Source organism: Equus asinus, unplaced genomic scaffold (assembly GCF_041296235.1).
Source record: "Equus asinus isolate D_3611 breed Donkey unplaced genomic scaffold, EquAss-T2T_v2 contig_61, whole genome shotgun sequence".
Taxonomy (NCBI): domain Eukaryota; kingdom Metazoa; phylum Chordata; class Mammalia; order Perissodactyla; family Equidae; genus Equus; species Equus asinus.
The window spans coordinates 22,501-29,874 of NW_027225305.1; the positions used below are offsets into that span (position 1 = coordinate 22,501).

A 7,374-nucleotide genomic window follows, 5' to 3' on the forward strand; every position below is an offset into this window, starting at 1 on the left:
TTTTTCTTTCTTCCTGCTCCCCAAAGCCGCCCCCCCACCCCCGCCCCGCCCCGCCCCGCCCCGCCCCGTCCCGTCCCGTCCCGTCCATAGTTGTAGGTTCCAGTGGTAGGTCTTTCGCGTTTCTGCTATGTGGGACGCCGCCTCGGCGTGGCTTGAAGGGCGATGCTGGGTCTGGGGCTGCGCCCAGGATCCGAACCGGTGAAAACCTGGGCCGTCGAAGCCGGGGGCCGGGGTGGGGGGCGCTACTTGACCGTTCGTCCACGGGCTCGGCCCCCGGCCCCTTGTTTTCTAGGGAGAGAGACAGAGAGACCCGATCCATTTTCCCTTGGCCTCTAAAGCGTGCGTGTGGTCGAAAGGCGACAGAGAGAGGGGTTCTGGTCCAGAAAGCCCCGACTGCGCCGCCGCGGGGATCGGTCGGTTCCGCCCGAACCGTCCGAGTCGGAAAGGAACGGACAGCTTTCCTCCTTTGGGCCCCTGACTTGGGACCGACAGGGGAAGAGGAACAGGCCTCTCTCCCTCACACCCTGGCCCCTTCCTCCAGGACGCCCTCCTTCTAGTCAGCCCGCCTCTGGCTTTTCCACACGCCGACGACCGCTCGTCGGCATGGACCCACCTTCCTTGGGGGACACCACCACACGACTCTCCCACTCGTCTGCCTGCCTTTCGTTGGCGTCGCTGCCAAAGGCGAGGGGTAGGGGTGGCGGTGGCAGGGACGGCAGGGGCCCAGCGGCTCTCTGGCGGGTGAGGAAGTCTTGCTGGTTCTCCTAGGTCGGTGATCTTTCTCGATCTCCACACACATTCTTCGTTTGGGGAGCCAAGAGACGCCCTCTGAGGAATCCCTATGGCCAGGGTCGATCACTTACTCGCTCACTGCCTCGGCCTCGGCCTCGGCCTCTGTCAGTCTTGTCTCTCTCCCTCCCTCCCTCCCTCCCTCCCTCCCTCCCTCGTCGGTCTCTGTGTGTGGACGTCTAGGTGGAGGCGAGGCAGGGAGGCCACCCACCCACCTACCTCGTGGTTTACCACACGCTCTACACGGAGGTAGAATTCCCATCCCACCGAATCCATCCTTTCCACGGGGCACAAGCCAGTGGCCTTCGGGAGTCTCTCTCCCCAAGGTGGCGCATCCGTCACGGCTATCTATTTCCAGAAGGTTTCCGTTTCCATCCCCTCCCCCCGAAAGAAAAAACGGCCCCACTCCCGGATCTGCCCCACCACGATCACCACCACCACTGCCGCCGCCGCCGCCGCCGCCATCTGCTGTCGCCCTCTAGGGTTGGACCGTTCTAGCTCTCTCCTCTGTGTGGAATCGCAACGTAGGTCGCCTTGGATGTCTGGCACCTCTCACTTAGCAGAAGGTTTTGGAGGCTCAGGCTGGGCCACGCTTTGGCCCGGGTCAGTGTTCCGTTCCTCCGGACGGCTTCCTCGTTTTCCACGAGAAGGAGCCGTGAAGACGGAAAGGAAGGGCGGATGGATGGCTTTTCCCGTGCTACCGAGTCCCTCTCCCCTTTTCCCCAAAGCGTGAGGGGCGGTCGAGAGGATCGTCTCTGATGACAAAAGTCAGAGGCACCCCGGGTCAGACACCGTGCGAGGCGTTGGTGTGTTCTCGAGAGGAGAACACGTCCCCGTCAGCGTTTCCTGTCGTTCTCGTTCCGAAAGGATTCACGCGCCACCCCGTCTCCCTCAAGGTCTTAGGGCTGTCGTGCTCCGCAGCCGTCACGTGTCGTGGATCCTGGGCACCACCACGCCACCCCGCCCCCCCCCCCCCCCCGCCATAGCTGTCGATCGCTATGTGGCACGCCTACGTTTGCCCAAAAGAGCAGTCCGATGGACAGCGTGGTGCTTTTCCCAGCAGGCAGGCAGGTGAGAGTCACCCCTCTAGAAGGTTTCCAAGCCCCGTTCCATTCTCAGAGGCAGCTCCTTTGGCCATCAAGGAGGCAGGCGATGGGGGTGGGGGTGGGGATGGGGATGGGGCAGGGGCCTCTGTCCCTCTGTCGCGGTAGAAATGATTGGGAAAGGAGGGACGATGGGCGTAGGTCGACCATCCTGGGCGGTGGTGCTTTGGGAGCTTTTTCTAGAAGAAGGAGCGAACGGCGTTCCCTGGGAAGGGAGGAAACCAGAGGAGGTCCCCCTCAGACCGACCTGGCACGAGAAGGACACACACTCTCTCTCTCTCTCTCTCTCTCTCCCTTTTCTTCCTGACTTGAAATCAGGAGACAAAACTCCCCTGCCAAAGGGGCCCTCCCAAAACGGGGAGTGAGGAAGACCTCCTTCTCTTCACGGCTGAAGTTCTCCCTGCCTTTCCTGGACGGGAAGGATAGCACCTACGCCCGCTGCCGTCGGTGACTTTTAGTCCCCCTGGAGAGGAAGAAATTCTTTCCCGTGGCCGAACCCTGGCGGTTCGTTCGTGCTGCAGAGGACGTGACCCTCTCTGACACACCCAGGAACCTCCTCGCTCCGGGTCGAGGAGAGGGAGTTCTGTTCTGTGGTTTAGAATGGTGCTTAAAAAGGGATGTCGCTTACAAAGGGTCCTCGTCCCCCTTCCTAAACCTAAACGGACGGCTCGGCTCGGAGGCGTGAGATACGTTTCGCATCCTCCTCGTCGTCTTCACTCAAAGTTTTATTGGAGTTTGGAAGATTTTATTTTTTGTCTTTCCTTTTTCTCCCCAAAGCCCCCCGGTACGTAGTTGTGTGTTCTTCGCGGTGGGTCCTTCTAGCGGTGGTATGTGGGACGCCGCCTCAGCGTGGTTTGATGAGCAGTGCCGTGTCCGCGCCCGGGATCCGAACGAACCGATGAAACACTGGGCTGCCTGCAGCGGAGCGCGCGAACTTAACCACTCGGCCACGGGGCCAGCCCCTTACTGGATTTTCAAAACAACTCCGGGGGCCGGCCCGGTGGCGCGGCGGTGAAGTTCGCACGTTCTGCTCCGCCGGCCCCGGGTTCGCCGGTCCGGATCCCGGGCACAGGACCCGGCACCGCTTGGCGAGCCACGCTGTGGCAGGCGTCCCACCTGGAAAGTAGAGGGGGATGGGCACGGATGTCAGCTCAGGGCCAGTCTTCCTCGGCCGACAGAGGAGGATTGGTGGCAGATGTTCGCTCAGGGCTCATCTTCCTCAAAAATAAAATAATAAATCGATTCGATAAAATGTCAAATAACACAACCGCGGGATCACGCTTAGAGTCACCCTTGGCCCGATGATGCCACTCCCCACCCCCCCCACCCCCCTGCCCCCCACCATTTGGAGGTGCCGTCAGTGGGATTCGTTCCTGTTTGTCCATCTTTCTTCCTCTTTTTTTTTTTTTTTTTAAAGACTGGCACCCGAGCTCATTGCCAATCTTTTCTTTTCTTTTTATTCCTCCTCCTTCTTCTTCTTCTCCCCAGAGCACCCCAGTACCTAGTTCTATATTCTCTTTGAGGGTCCCTCTGGTTCTGCCGTGTGGGACGCCACCTCAGCGTGGTTTGATGAGCGGTGCCGTGTCCGAGCCCAGGATCCGAACCTTCCAAGCCCCGGGCCGCTGAAGCGGAGCGTGCAAACTCAACTGCTCGGCCACGGGGTCAGCCCCTTCCTTCCTTCCTTCCTTCCTTCCTAAGGAGGAGGAGGCAGGCACTGTGTGAAGTCGCCAGTGAGTCTGTGGAAAGAGACGGAGGATTTCCCATGGGAAGCCGGGGCGGGGGACACGGACCGATGTCGTGCGAACTTGAAGGTGAAAGATCAAAAAACCCACACACGCCTAGAGCGGCGGGTTGCCCGTTAGGAGTTTGCTTGCCGGGCCCATAACGCAGGGCTCATCGATGAGCCAAACCGTCCGTGATCCTCAAGCAGTCTAGTAGGGTTAGAGAAAGGAGGGGGGCACTCTTTCTGCCCCAGATGAGGCGAGTTTCTCAGACAGCCACCCTGCCCCAACATCTTCCCTCCCTGCCTCCCGGCCCTTGGTGGACTGCGGCCTAAGGGTGGGGGAATTGAAGAAAGCCGTTCAATGGGAAAAAGCCCGAGGCCATGGGAGAGAGCTTCCTGCACTTGAATGAAGCCCTGACGCCAGGCCCATCGGAATGAATGGGCCTGACCTCCCCTCCCCCCTCCCCCCTCCCCCCTCCCAGGCTGGCGACTCGGCAGTGGAAGGCTAGGGGTTTCTTCCGAAATGGTGAACCGGCCCCCTTGTCCACAGGAAAACCACACACGGGTACAGCCTAGGCCGGATCTCAGGCCAAGTCGTCAGGGTGGCAAGATGATGGCGGATGAGAGGAAACTTGTTCTGGGACCGCACCGCCCCCCCCCCCATCGCCTCTCTGGCTGAGAAGAGGGCTGGGGAGCGGTGAGGGTCAGGGGGAGAGTGGGGGCGGGGCCGGGACAGGGACCACCGGGCAGTAGGACGGGAGTAGCCCTGAGGCCTGCCTGCCTGCTTCCTTCCCTGCCGGCGCAGGGCTGAGAGAGGCACGGGGCACGCTGGCTCCTGCCCCTTCACTCATTCGGGAAGCCTCCTGTTGTTGCTCCTGAGGTGCCGGCTGCGGTGACAGACAGAGCAAAACTCCTCTCTCTGTCTATTTCTTCAAAGGCCCGAGTCTGAGCTACGACAGATTCCCCTGTGGCTCAACCCGCAACCTCCCATCCTGCCAGACCAGACCCCTTGTCTAAAAACCTCCACTGGAGGAGCTCTTCCACCTGACTCGGAAAGGAAACACCAGCCCCGCCTCAGCCTCACACCCACCACCACCACCACCACCCGCCCCCCCCCCGCCCCACTCTCCTCCGGACCCAGATACCTAACAGAGGGAACAAAAATCCAAAAATCCTGCTGCTCTCCTTCTACCACCTCCACTTCAGAAGAGTCAGTCTCCCCCGAACACCTCAGACTCTGTGACTTCCCGCGGCCTCCCTTTCCCCGTCCCCATTCTCTCCCCGGACGGGCCCCATCTTACACTTGAACGACAGCTCCACCGCTCGGGGCAGCTGGACACGATGTCCCAAAGTGGCCCGGACGGTAGCCTGGTCGATTCCAAAGGACCCACGCACGCAGTCGGCCATAAACGTGGTGTGGAGATCGTGGACGTTTGCGGGCCTCTGATCAAATCACTGCTCCGGGGACCCCGGCGTCTAGGACCCGTCTTCTCCGTGTTCTTCACACCGTTGCTCCTGGGCCGGTTATTCTCTTCCCTCTCACTGACCTTAACGTTTTGTCTCTGCCATTGAATTTTGACTGTGCGAATGTGACTTGCCGCTGTAGGGCTGCGTGGATCTCTCAGGCATCCTGCTGTGCCGTGCGGGGGGGGGGGGGGAATCCTTGGTGGGTGGGTCGATAGACGTCCCTTTGGTTGTGCCCTGGAGGGGAGAGACAGAGGGGACGACTCAATCCACCACGAACGCTGATGTCGCTCCGATAAACCTGTAGCGGTGATTCTAGTTTATGGCCCGTGTCCTGAAAATAACTTCCCGAAGGGCCAGCCCGGCGGCACAGCGGTTAAGTTCGCACGTTCCGTTTTGTCAGCCAGGGGTTCGCAGGTTCGGATCCAGGGTGCGGACGTGGCGCCGCTTGGCGAGCCACGCTGTGGTCAGCGTCCCGCCTATCAAGGGGAGGGGGATGGGCACGGATGTTAGCTCGGGATCACTCTCCCGGGGCAAAAAGAGGAGAATTGGCAGCAGGTGTCAGCTCGGGGCTCGTCTTCCTCGAAAAATAAATTAATTAAATTAATAAAAACAACTTCCCAAACCTCTCTGATAACTTGAAGCTTTGAAGTTTTGCGAGGTGAAATCAGGTGATAAAAAAGTCCACGGACAGGGGCGGCCCCGTGGCCGAGTGGTTAAGTTCACAAGCTCCCCTTCGGCGGCCCAGGGTTTTGCCGGTTCAGATCCCGGGCACGGCACGGACACGGCACCGCTCGTCGGGCCGTGTGGAGGCGGCGTCCCACATGCCACAACTGGAAGGGCCCTCAACTAAGATAGACAACTATGTCATGGGGGGGATTGGGGGAGAAAAATCGGGAGGGGGGAAAAAAAAAACAAAAACGGAAGATTGGCAACAGGCGTTAGCTCTGTGAGGGCCGATCTTCCTCACCCAAAAACTAAAGTGAGATGAAATCAAATAAAGCGAAGGAAAAGATAAACCTATGAAATCCCATGTTTCTAAAAGTGGCCAAGTGTTTAGACATTGGCCAAGCGACGGAATGCTCATGGGAAGGACAGTTCCTAATTGCTGGCTTCTTAGTTTTCACCAAAATTAAGGTTCGTGAGGGTTAAAAAATCTACTTAACAAATGCGATGAAAGCCACTAGGCCGGCCCGGTGGCGCGCTGGTTAAGTGTGCCTGTTCCGCTTCGCCGGCCCGGGGTTCGCCAGTTCGGATCCCGGGGGTGGACGTGGCACCGCTGGGCGAGCCACGTGGTGGTAGGCGTCCCACATATGAAATAGAGGAAGATGGGCACGGAGGTGAGCTCAGGGCCAGCCTTCCTCGGCAAAAAGAGGAGGATTGGCAGCAGTTAGCTCAGGGCTCATCGTCCTCAAAACAAAACAAAACAAAACAAAAAGCCACTAAAAGTGAATATGGGAAACATCTTTGTGTTCAAGGAAAGTGAGATGGCTGCCTTCAGGCAAGAGGGCCTAAAAAGTAAAGATCGTTTTGTCTGTGAAAAGGTGATCAAAGTTTCACGGGGAAAATAATCTGAGAAAAAGGCCTGTTCGTGGTCAAGTGGCCTAAAATTGGAACGAGTGGACAGATAGAAATGGCGAGCGATAGGATCTATGGGAGTCTATGAGGAAGCCATTGGGTGTCGGCCTAATTCGGCCTGACAGTGTTTTTCGAAAAGGGCCTGACGTGGCCGTCGAGCACGCATCGCATCGTAGATCCGCTTTACACATTTCCTACGGCAAGAACCAATGCCCTTAAGGGAAAGGAGCAGCTTCCCCGTGCTCGGGCCTTTCCTTAAGGAGAGGCATCTTTCCTTAGGCTAGGAGCGGATGGTTGCGCTCACCTTTGACCATCCGGCTCCCCTGTGACCACCCAGGCCCAGACAACAGACCTGCCACCCAGCAGTGTCTGTCGATCGCTGTGCCGACAGAGCAGTCTCGCGACTATCATCCAAGGGACCTTTCGATCCTATGTGAAACGTCCTCTCTGGGGGTCTAGAAGCACTCTGTACACCCCACTTCCCGGGCACCCTCTCTTCCTTCGGGAAGAAAGGCCCCGGGCCACAGTCCTCACATTTTAGCTCAGAATAAACGCACCCCGATTTTCACGGATAGATTGGTTCCGGATTATTTCCGTCGACAGAATGGAATCAAGTCAATGAGTTTCAAGATCGGAGGGAAGCTGATGCAAAATCAGAATTTGTTTTTCTCACTCCCGAAAGGATACTTTTCTCTAACTTCTAGTCTCCTCCTGATA

At 58.4% G+C, this 7,374-nt stretch overlaps 1 long non-coding RNA gene across 2 annotated transcripts; it reads right to left on the reverse strand.

Annotated features, from left to right (window-relative positions):
- Positions 1 to 2,601: 2,601 nt before the first annotated feature.
- On the reverse strand, positions 2,602 to 6,308 carry LOC139044118 (uncharacterized). Of its 2 annotated transcripts, none has more exons than XR_011501161.1 (3): positions 4,917 to 6,308; positions 3,394 to 3,628; positions 2,602 to 3,106 (listed from the first exon to the last, which is right to left on the reverse strand). It is a non-coding gene; the product is annotated as an uncharacterized lncRNA (long non-coding RNA). The 2 variants fall into 2 exon arrangements; XR_011501160.1 differs by having other exon boundaries at positions 2,660 to 3,110; positions 4,917 to 5,277.
- Between the last annotated feature and the right edge of the window lie 1,066 nt (positions 6,309 to 7,374).